Consider the following 17,038-nt stretch of genomic DNA (forward strand, 5'->3'; position numbering starts at 1 on the left):
ATCAGAATTTGCGGTTGAAGTCATATTATGAAAATAAAATTGAAAATGGTTTTGATCAATTTCATGTTTTGAAGAACTTCATGTCTAAGAACTTTTTTGCTGCCAAGGGAAAAAACCTTTTCACTCCCAAAATCAAAATTGAGGCTAGGATCTGATCAGACTTTGTATTCACAGTAAGAAAATGGTATTGCTACCTGTTTTCATGTTTTGAAGAATTTCACGTCTGAGAACTTTTTTTGTGCATGGGGAAAGTACCACAATCTTGCACAGAATCAAAAAACCATTTTCCCTAGAATCTAAAGCCTATTTCTCTCTCAAAACGAAAAACTAATGGTAGATCAGAATTTGCTGTTGAAATCATATTATGAAAATAATATTGAAAATGGTTTTGATCAATTTCATATTTTGAAGAACTTCATGTCTAACTTTTTTGGTGCCAAGGGAAAAAACCTTTTCTGTCGCAAAATGAAAATTGAGGCTAGGTTATGATTAGAGATGGTATTCACATTAAGAAAATTTCTTAATTCTTATTTCTTTCTCAAAATGAAAAACGGAATGTACATCAGTAAGAAAATGGTATTGCAACCTGTTTGAACAATTTCATGTTTTGAAAAATTTCAACTCTGAGAACTTTTTTGGTGCGCGGGGAAAATACCAGAATTTTGCACAGAATCGAAAAACCATTTTGCCTAGAATCTAAAACCTATTTCTCAAAATGAAAAACAGATGGTACGTCAGAATTTGCGGTTGAAGTCTTATTATGAAAATAATATTGAAAATGGTTTTGATCAATTTCATGTTTTGAAGAACTTCATGTCACCAAACTTTTTTGGTGCCAAGGGAACAACCTTTTCAGTCGCAAAATCAAAATTGAGTCTAGGATCTGATAAGAGATTGTATTCACCTTAAAAAATGGTATTGCTACCTGTTTTGAACAATTTCATGTTTTGAAGAATTTCATGTCTAAGAACTTTTTTGGTGCACGAAGAAAATACCAGAACGCTGCTCAGAATGGAACAACCATTTTGCCTAGAATCTAAAAGCTTCCTTTATCGAAATGAAAAAGGGATGGTAAAACAGAATTTGGGGTTGTAGGTATTGAGAATGGTTTTGAACAACATGTTTTGAAGAACTTTTTTGTTGCACGGGGAAAATACCAGAACGTTGCACAAAATCAAAAAACCATTTTGCCTAGAATCTAAAAGCTTTCTCTTTATCGAAATGAAAAACAGATGGTAAAACAGAATTTGGGGTTGTAGTCGTCTGATTCCGAAAATAGTATTGAAAATTGTTTTGATCAATTTCATGTTTTGAAGAACTTCATGTCTAAGAACTTTTTTGCTGCCAAGGGAAAAAACCTTTTCACTCCCAAAATCAAAATTGAGGCTAGGATCTGATCAGACTTTGTATTCACAGTAAGAAAATGGTATTGCTACCTGTTTTCGTGTTTTGAAGAATTTCACGTCTGAGAACTTTTTTTGTGCATGGGGAAAGTACCAGAATCTTGCACAGAATCAAAAAACCATTTTCCCTAGAATTTAAAACCTATTTCTCTCTCAAAATGAAAAACTAATGGTAGATCAGAATTTGCGGTTGAAGTCATATTATGAAAATAATATTGAAAATGGTTTTGATCAATTTCATATTTTGAAGAACTTCATGTCTAACTTTTTTGGTGCCAAGGGAAAAAACCTTTTCTGTCGCAAAATCAAAATTGAGGCTAGGTTATTATTACAAATGGTATTCACAGTAAGAAAATGGTATTGCTTCCTGTTTTGAACAATTTCATGTTATGAAGAATTTCATGTCTAAGAACGTTTTTGTTGCACGGGGAAAATACCAGAACGTTGCACAGAATCAAAAAACCATTTTGCCTAGAATCTAAAAGCTTTCTCTTTATCGAAATGAAAAACGGATGGTAAAACAGAATTTGGGGTTGTAGTCGTCTGATTCCGAAAATAGTATTGAAAATTGTTTTGATCAATTTCATGTTTTGAAGAACTTCATATCTAACTTTTTTGGTGCCAAGGGAAAAAACCTTTTCTATCGCAAAATCAAAATTTGATTCTACATTATGATTACAACTGGTATTCACAGTAAGAAAATGATTTTGCTACCTGTTTTGAACAATTTCATGTTTTGAAGAATTTCATGTCTAAGAACTTTTTTGATGCCAAGGGAAAAAAACTTTTCAGTCACAAAATCAAAATTGGGCCTAGGTTATGATTAGAAATGGTATTCACAGTAAGAAAATGGTATGGCTTCCTGTTTTGAACAATTTCATGTTTTGAAGAATTTCATGTCTAAGAACTTTTTTGGTGCACGAAGAAAATACCAGAACGCTGCTCAGAATGGAACAACCATTTTGCCTAGAATCTAAAAGCTTCCTTTATCGAAATGAAAAAGGGATGGTAAAACAGAATTTGGGGTTGTAGGTATTGAGAATGGTTTTGAACAACATGTTTTGAAGAACTTTTTTGTTGCACGGGGAAAATACCAGAACGTTGCACAGAATCAAAAAACCATTTTGCCTAGAATCTAAAAGCTTTCTCTTTATCGAAATGAAAAACAGATGGTAAAACAGAATTTGGGGTTGTAGTCGTCTGATTCCGAAAATAGTATTGAAAATTGTTTTGATCAATTTCATGTTTTGAAGAACTTCATGTCTAACTTTTTTGGTGCCAAGGGAAAAAACCTTTTCTATCGCAAAATCAAAATTGGGGCTAGGAACTTATTAGATATTGTATTTACAGTAAAAAATGGTATTGCTACCTGTTTTGAACAATTTCATGTTTTGAAGAACTTCATGTTTAAGAACTTTTTTGGTGCCAAGGGAAAAAACCTTTTCAGTCGCAAAATCAAAATTGAGTCTAGGATCTGATAAGAGATTGTATTCACATTAAAAATGGTATTGCTACCTGTTTTGAACAATTTCATGTTTTGAAGAATTTCATGTCTAAGAACTTTTTTGGTGCATGGGAAAATACCAGAATCTTGCACAGAATCGAAAAACCAGCTTGCCTAGACACTAAAACCTATTTCTTTCTCAAAATGAAAAACGGATGGTACATCAGAATTTGCGGTTGAAGTCATATTATGAAAATAAAATTGAAAATGGTTTTGATCAATTTCATGTTTTGAAGAACTTCATGTCTAAGAACTTTTTTGCTGCCAAGGGAAAAAACCTTTTCACTCCCAAAATCAAAATTGAGGCTAGGATCTGATCAGACTTTGTATTCACAGTAAGAAAATGGTATTGCTACCTGTTTTCATGTTTTGAAGAATTTCACGTCTGAGAACTTTTTTTGTGCATGGGGAAAGTACCACAATCTTGCACAGAATCAAAAAACCATTTTCCCTAGAATCTAAAGCCTATTTCTCTCTCAAAACGAAAAACTAATGGTAGATCAGAATTTGCTGTTGAAATCATATTATGAAAATAATATTGAAAATGGTTTTGATCAATTTCATATTTTGAAGAACTTCATGTCTAACTTTTTTGGTGCCAAGGGAAAAAACCTTTTCTGTCGCAAAATGAAAATTGAGGCTAGGTTATGATTAGAGATGGTATTCACATTAAGAAAATTTCTTAATTCTTATTTCTTTCTCAAAATGAAAAACGGAATGTACATCAGTAAGAAAATGGTATTGCAACCTGTTTGAACAATTTCATGTTTTGAAAAATTTCAACTCTGAGAACTTTTTTGGTGCGCGGGGAAAATACCAGAATTTTGCACAGAATCGAAAAACCATTTTGCCTAGAATCTAAAACCTATTTCTCAAAATGAAAAACAGATGGTACGTCAGAATTTGCGGTTGAAGTCTTATTATGAAAATAATATTGAAAATGGTTTTGATCAATTTCATGTTTTGAAGAACTTCATGTCACCAAACTTTTTTGGTGCCAAGGGAACAACCTTTTCAGTCGCAAAATCAAAATTGAGTCTAGGATCTGATAAGAGATTGTATTCACCTTAAAAAATGGTATTGCTACCTGTTTTGAACAATTTCATGTTTTGAAGAATTTCATGTCTAAGAACTTTTTTGGTGCACGAAGAAAATACCAGAACGCTGCTCAGAATGGAACAACCATTTTGCCTAGAATCTAAAAGCTTCCTTTATCGAAATGAAAAAGGGATGGTAAAACAGAATTTGGGGTTGTAGGTATTGAGAATGGTTTTGAACAACATGTTTTGAAGAACTTTTTTGTTGCACGGGGAAAATACCAGAACGTTGCACAAAATCAAAAAACCATTTTGCCTAGAATCTAAAAGCTTTCTCTTTATCGAAATGAAAAACAGATGGTAAAACAGAATTTGGGGTTGTAGTCGTCTGATTCCGAAAATAGTATTGAAAATTGTTTTGATCAATTTCATGTTTTGAAGAACTTCATGTCTAAGAACTTTTTTGCTGCCAAGGGAAAAAACCTTTTCACTCCCAAAATCAAAATTGAGGCTAGGATCTGATCAGACTTTGTATTCACAGTAAGAAAATGGTATTGCTACCTGTTTTCGTGTTTTGAAGAATTTCACGTCTGAGAACTTTTTTTGTGCATGGGGAAAGTACCAGAATCTTGCACAGAATCAAAAAACCATTTTCCCTAGAATTTAAAACCTATTTCTCTCTCAAAATGAAAAACTAATGGTAGATCAGAATTTGCGGTTGAAGTCATATTATGAAAATAATATTGAAAATGGTTTTGATCAATTTCATATTTTGAAGAACTTCATGTCTAAGAACTTTTTTGGTGCACGAAGAAAATACCAGAACGCTGCTCAGAATGGAACAACCATTTTGCCTAGAATCTAAAAGCTTCCTTTATCGAAATGAAAAAGGGATGGTAAAACAGAATTTGGGGTTGTAGGTATTGAGAATGGTTTTGAACAACATGTTTTGAAGAACTTTTTTGTTGCACGGGGAAAATACCAGAACGTTGCACAAAATCAAAAAACCATTTTGCCTAGAATCTAAAAGCTTTCTCTTTATCGAAATGAAAAACAGATGGTAAAACAGAATTTGGGGTTGTAGTCGTCTGATTCCGAAAATAGTATTGAAAATTGTTTTGATCAATTTCATGTTTTGAAGAACTTCATGTCTAAGAACTTTTTTGCTGCCAAGGGAAAAAACCTTTTCACTCCCAAAATCAAAATTGAGGCTAGGATCTGATCAGACTTTGTATTCACAGTAAGAAAATGGTATTGCTACCTGTTTTCGTGTTTTGAAGAATTTCACGTCTGAGAACTTTTTTTGTGCATGGGGAAAGTACCAGAATCTTGCACAGAATCAAAAAACCATTTTCTCTAGAATTTAAAACCTATTTCTCTCTCAAAATGAAAAACTAATGGTAGATCAGAATTTGCGGTTGAAGTCATATTATGAAAATAATATTGAAAATGGTTTTGATCAATTTCATATTTTGAAGAACTTCATGTCTAAGAACTTTTTTGGTGCACGAAGAAAATACCAGAACGCTGCTCAGAATGGAACAACCATTTTGCCTAGAATCTAAAAGCTTCCTTTATCGAAATGAAAAAGGGATGGTAAAACAGAATTTGGGGTTGTAGGTATTGAGAATGGTTTTGAACAACATGTTTTGAAGAACTTTTTTGTTGCACGGGGAAAATACCAGAACGTTGCACAAAATCAAAAAACCATTTTGCCTAGAATCTAAAAGCTTTCTCTTTATCGAAATGAAAAACAGATGGTAAAACAGAATTTGGGGTTGTAGTCGTCTGATTCCGAAAATAGTATTGAAAATTGTTTTGATCAATTTCATGTTTTGAAGAACTTCATGTCTAAGAACTTTTTTGCTGCCAAGGGAAAAAACCTTTTCACTCCCAAAATCAAAATTGAGGCTAGGATCTGATCAGACTTTGTATTCACAGTAAGAAAATGGTATTGCTACCTGTTTTCGTGTTTTGAAGAATTTCACGTCTGAGAACTTTTTTTGTGCATGGGGAAAGTACCAGAATCTTGCACAGAATCAAAAAACCATTTTCCCTAGAATTTAAAACCTATTTCTCTCTCAAAATGAAAAACTAATGGTAGATCAGAATTTGCGGTTGAAGTCATATTATGAAAATAATATTGAAAATGGTTTTGATCAATTTCATATTTTGAAGAACTTCATGTCTAACTTTTTTGGTGCCAAGGGAAAAAACCTTTTCTGTCGCAAAATCAAAATTGAGGCTAGGTTATTATTACAAATGGTATTCACAGTAAGAAAATGGTATTGCTTCCTGTTTTGAACAATTTCATGTTATGAAGAATTTCATGTCTAAGAACGTTTTTGTTGCACGGGGAAAATACCAGAACGTTGCACAGAATCAAAAAACCATTTTGCCTAGAATCTAAAAGCTTTCTCTTTATCGAAATGAAAAACGGATGGTAAAACAGAATTTGGGGTTGTAGTCGTCTGATTCCGAAAATAGTATTGAAAATTGTTTTGATCAATTTCATGTTTTGAAGAACTTCATATCTAACTTTTTTGGTGCCAAGGGAAAAAACTTTTTCTATCGCAAAATCAAATTTTGATTCTACATTATGATTACAACTGGTATTCACAGTAAGAAAATGATTTTGCTACCTGTTTTGAACAATTTCATGTTTTGAAGAATTTCATGTCTAAGAACTTTTTTGATGCCAAGGGAAAAAAACTTTTCAGTCACAAAATCAAAATTGGGCCTAGGTTATGATTAGAAATGGTATTCACAGTAAGAAAATGGTATGGCTTCCTGTTTTGAACAATTTCATGTTTTGAAGAATTTCATGTCTAAGAACTTTTTTGGTGCACGAAGAAAATACCAGAACGCTGCTCAGAATGGAACAACCATTTTGCCTAGAATCTAAAAGCTTCCTTTATCGAAATGAAAAAGGGATGGTAAAACAGAATTTGGGGTTGTAGGTATTGAGAATGGTTTTGAACAACATGTTTTGAAGAACTTTTTTGTTGCACGGGGAAAATACCAGAACGTTGCACAGAATCAAAAAACCATTTTGCCTAGAATCTAAAAGCTTTCTCTTTATCGAAATGAAAAACAGATGGTAAAACAGAATTTGGGGTTGTAGTCGTCTGATTCCGAAAATAGTATTGAAAATTGTTTTGATCAATTTCATGTTTTGAAGAACTTCATGTCTAACTTTTTTGGTGCCAAGGGAAAAAACCTTTTCTATCGCAAAATCAAAATTGGGGCTAGGAACTTATTAGATATTGTATTTACAGTAAAAAATGGTATTGCTACCTGTTTTGAACAATTTCATGTTTTGAAGAACTTCATGTTTAAGAACTTTTTTGGTGCCAAGGGAAAAAACCTTTTCAGTCGCAAAATCAAAATTGAGTCTAGGATCTGATAAGAGATTGTATTCACATTAAAAATGGTATTGCTACCTGTTTTGAACAATTTCATGTTTTGAAGAATTTCATGTCTAAGAACTTTTTTGGTGCATGGGAAAATACCAGAATCTTGCACAGAATCGAAAAACCAGCTTGCCTAGACACTAAAACCTATTTCTTTCTCAAAATGAAAAACGGATGGTACATCAGAATTTGCGGTTGAAGTCATATTATGAAAATAAAATTGAAAATGGTTTTGATCAATTTCATGTTTTGAAGAACTTCATGTCTAAGAACTTTTTTGCTGCCAAGGGAAAAAACCTTTTCACTCCCAAAATCAAAATTGAGGCTAGGATCTGATCAGACTTTGTATTCACAGTAAGAAAATGGTATTGCTACCTGTTTTCATGTTTTGAAGAATTTCACGTCTGAGAACTTTTTTTGTGCATGGGGAAAGTACCACAATCTTGCACAGAATCAAAAAACCATTTTCCCTAGAATCTAAAGCCTATTTCTCTCTCAAAACGAAAAACTAATGGTAGATCAGAATTTGCTGTTGAAATCATATTATGAAAATAATATTGAAAATGGTTTTGATCAATTTCATATTTTGAAGAACTTCATGTCTAACTTTTTTGGTGCCAAGGGAAAAAACCTTTTCTGTCGCAAAATGAAAATTGAGGCTAGGTTATGATTAGAGATGGTATTCACATTAAGAAAATGGTATTGCTACCTGCTTGAACAATTTCATGTTATGAAGAATTTCATGTCTAAGAACTTTTTTGGTGCACGGGTAAATACCAGAATCTTGCACAGAACCGAAAAACCATTTTGCCTAGAATCTAAAACCTATTTCTCTCTCAAAATGAAAACGAATGGTAGATCAGAATTTGCGGTTGAAGTCATATTATTAAAATAAAATTGAAAATGGTTTTGATCAATTTCATGTTTTGAAGAACCTCATGTCTTCATTGCCTAGAAACTAAAACCTATTTCTTTCTCAAAATGAAAAACGGAATGTACATCAGAATTTGCGGTTGAAGTCATATTATGAAAATAATATTGAAAATGGTTTTGATCAATTTCATATTTTGAAGAACTTCATGTCTAACTTTTTTGGTGCCAAGGGAAAAAACCTTTTCTATCGTAAAATCAAAATTGAGGCTAGGTTATTATTACAAATGGTATTCACAGTAAGAAAATGGTATTGCAACCTGTTTGAACAATTTCATGTTTTGAAAAATTTCAACTCTGAGAACTTTTTTGGTGCGCGGGGAAAATACCAGAATTTTGCACAGAATCGAAAAACCATTTTGCCTAGAATCTAAAACCTATTTCTCAAAATGAAAAACAGATGGTACGTCAGAATTTGCGGTTGAAGTCTTATTATGAAAATAATATTGAAAATGGTTTTGATCAATTTCATGTTTTGAGGAACTTCATGTCACCAAACTTTTTTGGTGCCAAGGGAAAAACCTTTTCAGTCGCAAAATCAAAATTGAGTCTAGGATCTGATAAGTGATTGTATTCACCTTAAAAAATGGTATTGCTACCTGTTTTGAACAATTTCATGTTTTGAAGAATTTCATGTCTAAGAACTTTTTTGGTGCACGAAGAAAATACCAGAACGCTGCTCAGAATGGAACAACCATTTTGCCTAGAATCTAAAAGCTTCCTTTATCGAAATGAAAAAGGGATGGTAAAACAGAATTTGGGGTTGTAGGTATTGAGAATGGTTTTGAACAACATGTTTTGAAGAACTTTTTTGTTGCACGGGGAAAATACCAGAACGTTGCACAGAATCAAAAAACCATTTTGCCTAGAATCTAAAAGCTTTCTCTTTATCGAAATGAAAAACAGATGGTAAAACAGAATTTGGGGTTGTAGTCGTCTGATTCCGAAAATAGTATTGAAAATTGTTTTGATCAATTTCATGTTTTGAAGAACTTCATGTCTAACTTTTTTGGTGCCAAGGGAAAAAACCTTTTCTATCGCAAAATCAAAATTGGGGCTAGGAACTTATTAGATATTGTATTTACAGTAAAAAATGGTATTGCTACCTGTTTTGAACAATTTCATGTTTTGAAGAACTTCATGTTTAAGAACTTTTTTGGTGCCAAGGGAAAAAACCTTTTCAGTCGCAAAATCAAAATTGAGTCTAGGATCTGATAAGAGATTGTATTCACATTAAAAATGGTATTGCTACCTGTTTTGAACAATTTCATGTTTTGAAGAATTTCATGTCTAAGAACTTTTTTGGTGCATGGGAAAATACCAGAATCTTGCACAGAATCGAAAAACCAGCTTGCCTAGACACTAAAACCTATTTCTTTCTCAAAATGAAAAACGGATGGTACATCAGAATTTGCGGTTGAAGTCATATTATGAAAATAAAATTGAAAATGGTTTTGATCAATTTCATGTTTTGAAGAACTTCATGTCTAAGAACTTTTTTGCTGCCAAGGGAAAAAACCTTTTCACTCCCAAAATCAAAATTGAGGCTAGGATCTGATCAGACTTTGTATTCACAGTAAGAAAATGGTATTGCTACCTGTTTTCATGTTTTGAAGAATTTCACGTCTGAGAACTTTTTTTGTGCATGGGGAAAGTACCACAATCTTGCACAGAATCAAAAAACCATTTTCCCTAGAATCTAAAGCCTATTTCTCTCTCAAAACGAAAAACTAATGGTAGATCAGAATTTGCTGTTGAAATCATATTATGAAAATAATATTGAAAATGGTTTTGATCAATTTCATATTTTGAAGAACTTCATGTCTAACTTTTTTGGTGCCAAGGGAAAAAACCTTTTCTGTCGCAAAATGAAAATTGAGGCTAGGTTATGATTAGAGATGGTATTCACATTAAGAAAATGGTATTGCTACCTGCTTGAACAATTTCATGTTATGAAGAATTTCATGTCTAAGAACTTTTTTGGTGCACGGGTAAATACCAGAATCTTGCACAGAACCGAAAAACCATTTTGCCTAGAATCTAAAACCTATTTCTCTCTCAAAATGAAAACGAATGGTAGATCAGAATTTGCGGTTGAAGTCATATTATTAAAATAAAATTGAAAATGGTTTTGATCAATTTCATGTTTTGAAGAACCTCATGTCTTCATTGCCTAGAAACTAAAACCTATTTCTTTCTCAAAATGAAAAACGGAATGTACATCAGAATTTGCGGTTGAAGTCATATTATGAAAATAATATTGAAAATGGTTTTGATCAATTTCATATTTTGAAGAACTTCATGTCTAACTTTTTTGGTGCCAAGGGAAAAAACCTTTTCTATCGTAAAATCAAAATTGAGGCTAGGTTATTATTACAAATGGTATTCACAGTAAGAAAATGGTATTGCAACCTGTTTGAACAATTTCATGTTTTGAAAAATTTCAACTCTGAGAACTTTTTTGGTGCGCGGGGAAAATACCAGAATTTTGCACAGAATCGAAAAACCATTTTGCCTAGAATCTAAAACCTATTTCTCAAAATGAAAAACAGATGGTACGTCAGAATTTGCGGTTGAAGTCTTATTATGAAAATAATATTGAAAATGGTTTTGATCAATTTCATGTTTTGAGGAACTTCATGTCACCAAACTTTTTTGGTGCCAAGGGAAAAACCTTTTCAGTCGCAAAATCAAAATTGAGTCTAGGATCTGATAAGTGATTGTATTCACCTTAAAAAATGGTATTGCTACCTGTTTTGAACAATTTCATGTTTTGAAGAATTTCATGTCTAAGAACTTTTTTGGTGCACGAAGAAAATACCAGAACGCTGCTCAGAATGGAACAACCATTTTGCCTAGAATCTAAAAGCTTCCTTTATCGAAATGAAAAAGGGATGGTAAAACAGAATTTGGGGTTGTAGGTATTGAGAATGGTTTTGAACAACATGTTTTGAAGAACTTTTTTGTTGCACGGGGAAAATACCAGAACGTTGCACAGAATCAAAAAACCATTTTGCCTAGAATCTAAAAGCTTTCTCTTTATCGAAATGAAAAACAGATGGTAAAACAGAATTTGGGGTTGTAGTCGTCTGATTCCGAAAATAGTATTGAAAATTGTTTTGATCAATTTCATGTTTTGAAGAACTTCATGTCTAACTTTTTTGGTGCCAAGGGAAAAAACCTTTTCTATCGCAAAATCAAAATTGGGGCTAGGAACTTATTAGATATTGTATTTACAGTAAAAAATGGTATTGCTACCTGTTTTGAACAATTTCATGTTTTGAAGAACTACATGTTTAAGAACTTTTTTGGTGCCAAGGGAAAAAACCTTTTCAGTCGCAAAATCAAAATTGAGTCTAGGATCTGATAAGAGATTGTATTCACATTAAAAATGGTATTGCTACCTGTTTTGAACAATTTCATGTTTTGAAGAATTTCATGTCTAAGAACTTTTTTGGTGCATGGGAAAATACCAGAATCTTGCACAGAATCGAAAAACCAGCTTGCCTAGAAACTAAAACCTATTTCTCAAAATGAAAAACAGATGGTACATCAGAATTTGCGGTTGAAGTCATATTATGAAAATAAAATTGAAAATGGTTTTGATCAATTTCATGTTTTGAAGAACTTCATGTCTAAGAACTTTTTTGCTGCCAAGGGAAAAAACCTTTTCACTCCCAAAATCAAAATTGAGGCTAGGATCTGATCAGACTTTGTATTCACAGTAAGAAAATCGTATTGCTACCTGTTTTCGTGTTTTGAAGAATTTCACGGCTGAGAACTTTTTTTGTGCATGGGGAAAGTACCAGAATCTTGCACAGAATCAAAAAACCATTTTCCCTAGAATTTAAAACCTATTTCTCTCTCAAAATGAAAAACTAATGGTAGATCAGAATTTGCGGTTGGTCATATTATGAAAATAATATTGAAAATGGTTTTGATCAATTTCATATTTTGAAGAACTTCATGTCTAACTTTTTTGGTGCCAAGGGAAAAAACCTTTTCTGTCGCAAAATCAAAATTGAGGCTAGGTTATTATTACAAATGGTATTCACAGTAAGAAAATGGTATTGCTTCCTGTTTTGAACAATTTCATGTTTTGAAGAATTTCATGTCTAAGAACTTTTTTGTTGCACGGGGAAAATACCAGAACGTTGCACAGAATCAAAAAACCATTTTGCCTAGAATCTAAAAGCTTTCTGTTTATCGAAATGAAAAACGGATGGTAAAACAGAATTTGGGGTTGTAGTCGTCTGATTCCGAAAATAGTATTGAAAATTGTTTTGATCAATTTCATGTTTTGAAGAACTTCATGTCTAACTTTTTTGGTGCCAAGGGAAAAAACCTTTTCTATCGCAAAATCAAAATTTGATTCTACATTATGATTACAACTGGTATTCACAGTAAGAAAATGATTTTGCTACCTGTTTTGAACAATTTCATGTTTTGAAGAATTTCATGTCTAAGAACTTTTTTGATGCCAAGGGAAAAAAACTTTTCAGTCACAAAATCAAAATTGGGCCTAGGTTATCATTAGAAATGGTATTCACAGTAAGAAAATGGTATGGCTTCCTGTTTTGAACAATTTCATGTTTTGAAGAATTTCATGTCTAAGAACTTTTTTGGTGCACGAAGAAAATACCAGAACGCTGCTCAGAATGGAACAACCATTTTGCCTAGAATCTAAAAGCTTCCTTTATCGAAATGAAAAAGGGATGCAACAAAAAAGTTCTTCAAAACATGGTTTTGAACAACATGTTTTGAAGAACTTTTTTGTTGCACGGGGAAAATACCAGAACGTTGCACAGAATCAAAAAACCATTTTGCCTAGAATCTAAAAGCTTTCTCTTTATCGAAATGAAAAACAGATGGTAAAACAGAATTTGGGGTTGTAGTCGTCTGATTCCGAAAATAGTATTGAAAATTGTTTTGATCAATTTCATGTTTTGAAGAACTTCATGTCTAACTTTTTTGGTGCCAAGGGAAAAAACCTTTTCTATCGCAAAATCAAAATTGGGGCTAGGAACTTATTAGATATTGTATTTACAGTAAAAAATGGTATTGCTACCTGTTTTGAACAATTTCATGTTTTGAAGAACTACATGTTTAAGAACTTTTTTGGTGCCAAGGGAAAAAACCTTTTCAGTCGCAAAATCAAAATTGAGTCTAGGATCTGATAAGAGATTGTATTCACATTAAAAATGGTATTGCTACCTGTTTTGAACAATTTCATGTTTTGAAGAATTTCATGTCTAAGAACTTTTTTGGTGCATGGGAAAATACCAGAATCTTGCACAGAATCGAAAAACCAGCTTGCCTAGAAACTAAAACCTATTTCTTTCTCAAAATGAAAAACGGATGGTACATCAGAATTTGCGGTTGAAGTCATATTATGAAAATAAAATTGAAAATGGTTTTGATCAATTTCATGTTTTGAAGAACTTCATGTCTAAGAACTTTTTTGCTGCCAAGGGAAAAAACCTTTTCACTCCCAAAATCAAAATTGAGGCTAGGATCTGATCAGACTTTGTATTCACAGTAAGAAAATGGTATTGCTACCTGTTTTCGTGTTTTGAAGAATTTCACGTCTGAGAACTTTTTTTGTGCATGGGGAAAGTACCAGAATCTTGCACAGAATCAAAAAACCATTTTCCCTAGAATTTAAAACCTATTTCTCTCTCAAAATGAAAAACTAATGGTAGATCAGAATTTGCGGTTGAAGTCATATTATGAAAATAATGTTGAAAATGGTTTTGATCAATTTCATATTTTGAAGAACTTCATGTCTAACTTTTTTGGTGCCAAGGGAAAAAACCTTTTCTGTCGCAAAATCAAAATTGAGGCTAGGTTATTATTACAAATGGTATTCACAGTAAGAAAATGGTATTGCTTCCTGTTTTGAACAATTTCATGTTATGAAGAATTTCATGTCTAAGAACGTTTTTGTTCCACGGGGAAAATACCAGAACGTTGCACAGAATCAAAAAACCATTTTGCCTAGAATCTAAAAGCTTTCTCTTTATCGAAATGAAAAACGGATGGTAAAACAGAATTTGGGGTGGTAGTCGTCTGATTCCGAAAATAGTATTGAAAATTGTTTTGATCAATTTCATGTTTTGAAGAACTTCATATCTAACTTTTTTGGTGCCAAGGGAAAAAACCTTTTCTATCGCAAAATCAAAATTTGATTCTACATAATGATTACAACTGGTATTCACAGTAAGAAAATGATTTTGCTACCTGTTTTGAACAATTTCATGTTTTGAAGAATTTCATGTCTAAGAACTTTTTTGATGCCAAGGGAAAAAAACTTTTCAGTCACAAAATCAAAATTGGGCCTAGGTTATGATTAGAAATGGTATTCACAGTAAGAAAATGGTATGGCTTCCTGTTTTGAACAATTTCATGTTTTGAAGAATTTCATGTCTAAGAACTTTTTTGGTGCACGAAGAAAATACCAGAACGCTGCTCAGAATGGAACAACCATTTTGCCTAGAATCTAAAAGCTTCCTTTATCGAAATGAAAAAGGGATGCAACAAAAAAGTTCTTCAAAACATGGTTTTGAACAACATGTTTTGAAGAACTTTTTTGCTGCCAAGGGAAAAAACCTTTTCACTCCCAAAATCAAAATTGAGGCTAGGATCTGATCAGACTTTGTATTCACAGTAAGAAAATGGTATTGCTACCTGTTTTCATGTTTTGAAGAATTTCACGTCTGAGAACTTTTTTTGTGCATGGGGAAAGTACCAGAATCTTGCACAGAATCAAAAAACCATTTTCCCAAGAATCTAAAGCCTATTTCTCTCTCAAAACGAAAAACTAATGGTAGATCAGAATTTGCTGTTGAAATCATATGAAAATAATATTGAAAATGGTTTTGATCAATTTCATATTTTGAAGAACTTCATGTCTAAGAACCTTTTTGGTGCCAAGGGAAAAAACCTTTTCTGTCGCAAAATGAAAATTGAGGCTAGGTTATGATTAGAGATGGTATTCACATTAAGAAAATGGTATTGCTACCTGCTTGAACAATTTCATGTTATGAAGAATTTCATGTCTAAGAACTTTTTTGGTGCACGGGTAAATACCAGAATCTTGCACAGAACCGAAAAACCATTTTGCCTAGAATCTAAAACCTATTTCTCTCTCAAAATGAAAACGAATGGTAGATCAGAATTTGCGGTTGAAGTCATATTATTAAAATAAAATTGAAAATGGTTTTGATCAATTTCATGTTTTGAAGAACTTCATGTCTAAGAACTTTTTTGCTGCCAAGGGAAAAAACCTGTTCAATCCCAAAGTCAAAATTGAGGCTAGGATCTGATCAGACTTTGTATTCACAGTAAGAAAATGGTATTGCTACCTGTTTTCATGTTTTGAAGAATTTCAAGTCTGAAAACTTTTTTTGTGCACGGGGAAAATAACAGAATCTTGCACAGAATCGAAAAAACATTTGGCCTAGAATCTAAAACTTCCTCTTTATCGAAATGAAAAACGGATGGTAAAACAGAATTTGCGGTCGTAGTCTGATTCTGAAAATAGTATTGAAAATGGTTTTCAACAATTTCATGTTTGGAAGAACTTCATGTTTAAGAAATTTTTTGGTGCCAAGGGAAAAAACCTTTTCAGTCGCAAAATCAAAATTGAGGCTAGGATCTGATTAGAGATGGTATTATTTAAAAAATGGTATTGCTACCTGTTTTGAACAATTTCATGTTTTGAAGAATTTCATGTCTAAGAACTTTTAAACCTAAGAATCTAAACCTAAGAATCTAAAACCTATTTCTCTCTCAAAATGAAAAACAGATTACGTCAGAATTTGCGGTTGAAGTCTTATTATGAAAATAATATTGAAAATGGTTTTGATCAATTTCATGTTTTGAAGAACTTCATGTCTAAGAACTTTTTTGCTGCCAAGGGAAAAAACCTTTTCACTCCCAAAATCAAAATTGAGGCTAGGATCTGATCTGACTTTGTATTCACAGTAAGAAAATGGTATTGCTACCTGTTTTCATGTTTTGAAGAATTTCACGTCTGAGAACTTTTTTTGTGCATGGGGAAAGTACCAGAATCTTGCACAGAATCAAAAAACCATTTTCCCTAGAATCTAAAGCCTATTTCTCTCTCAAAACGAAAAACTAATGGTAGATCAGAATTTGCTGTTGAAATTATATTATGAAAATAATATTGAAAATGGTTTTGATCAATTTCATATTTTGAAGAACTTCATGTCTAAGAACCTTTTTGGTGCCAAGGGAAAAAACCTTTTCTGTCGCAAAATGAAAATTGAGGCTAGGTTATGATTAGAGATGGTATTCACATTAAGAAAATGGTATTGCTACCTGCTTGAACAATTTCATGTTATGAAGAATTTCATGTCTAAGAACTTTTTTGGTGCACGGGTAAATACCAGAATCTTGCACAGAACCGAAAAACCGTTTTGCCTAGTATCTAAAACCTATTTCTCTCTCAAAATGAAAACGAATGGTAGATCAGAATTTGCGGTTGAAGTCATATTATGAAAATAAAATTGAAAATGGTTTTGATCCATTTCATGTTTTGAAGAACTTCATGTCTAAGAACTTTTTTGCTGCCAAGGGAAAAAACCTGTTCAATCCCAAAGTCAAAATTGAGGCTAGGATCTGATCAGACTTTGTATTCACAGTAAGAAAATGGTATTGCTACCTGTTTTCATGTTTTGAAGAATTTCAAATCTGAAAACTTTTTTTGTGCACGGGGAAAATAACAGA

This window comes from Erythrolamprus reginae, chromosome 7 (genome assembly GCF_031021105.1).
Source record: "Erythrolamprus reginae isolate rEryReg1 chromosome 7, rEryReg1.hap1, whole genome shotgun sequence".
Classification (NCBI taxonomy): domain Eukaryota; kingdom Metazoa; phylum Chordata; class Lepidosauria; order Squamata; family Dipsadidae; genus Erythrolamprus; species Erythrolamprus reginae.